Raw genomic sequence first — 858 nt, forward strand, 5'->3', positions numbered from 1 at the left:
TGGCACAATTTACAAGTAGAATGACTGCTTTTGGTTAGTAGTGACCCCTGGTGGCTAATAGTTATAAGCTGCAAATGATAAAGTGAGCTGATTATATATATATATATAGATATATATAAATATATATATTGATAGTTAGAAAGATAGCCAGATAGACAGATCGATAGATAGATATTTATTTCAATGAAATAATTTCTTGATAAAACTGATTGTTTTTGGCTAGGAATTTCTGTATTGTAATATTTAGGAAAAAAGATTACTTGTCCTAACCAAAAGCAGCAAATCTGCCTATTACAATACTGTGAATTGATCGAGGGTATGCCTTAACCCCAAGGAGGTGAGCACTGTTTAACGGATGCCAATAAGTCCTCGTTAGTATAGTGGTCAGTATCCCCGCCTGTCACGCGGGAGACCGGGGTTCAATTCCCCGACGGGGAGTCGATTCATTTTATTCACACAATTAAATAAAATGATGTACTTTCTAACATTGTAAAATATATCTGTCATTATCCTTGCCTATTCCGATTGAGAAAAAAAGGTTGAATTCACTGATGGCCAAAATGCTTACTGACGTGTTAACTGAAATTCAGAATATGCTCTGAATATTTCAATATGCACAGGCGTACCATCAAAAACACTTTACATCTGCATTCTCTTGGAAAATGAGATGAAGCAGTGGTGAATCCTAGGCTGCTGTTCTACTCGATTGGCACAATTTACAAGTAGAATGACTGCTTTTGGTTAGTAGTGACCCCTGGTGGCTAATAGTTATAAGCTGCAAATGGTAAAGTGAGCTGATTATATATATATATATAGATATATATAAATATATATATTGATAGTTAGAAAGATAGCCAG

The 858-nt window shown here is 34.8% G+C and overlaps 1 non-coding gene across 1 annotated transcript; it reads left to right on the top strand.

Moving 5' to 3' along the window:
• The first annotated feature begins 366 nt into the window (after window positions 1-366).
• TRNAD-GUC (transfer RNA aspartic acid (anticodon GUC)) lies at window positions 367-438 on the top strand. Its single transcript has one exon. It is a non-coding gene; the product is annotated as a tRNA-Asp (tRNA).
• The last annotated feature ends 420 nt before the right edge of the window (window positions 439-858 follow it).

Source organism: Lissotriton helveticus, chromosome 1_2 (genome assembly GCF_964261635.1).
Source record: "Lissotriton helveticus chromosome 1_2, aLisHel1.1, whole genome shotgun sequence".
Taxonomy (NCBI): Eukaryota; Metazoa; Chordata; class Amphibia; order Caudata; family Salamandridae; genus Lissotriton; species Lissotriton helveticus.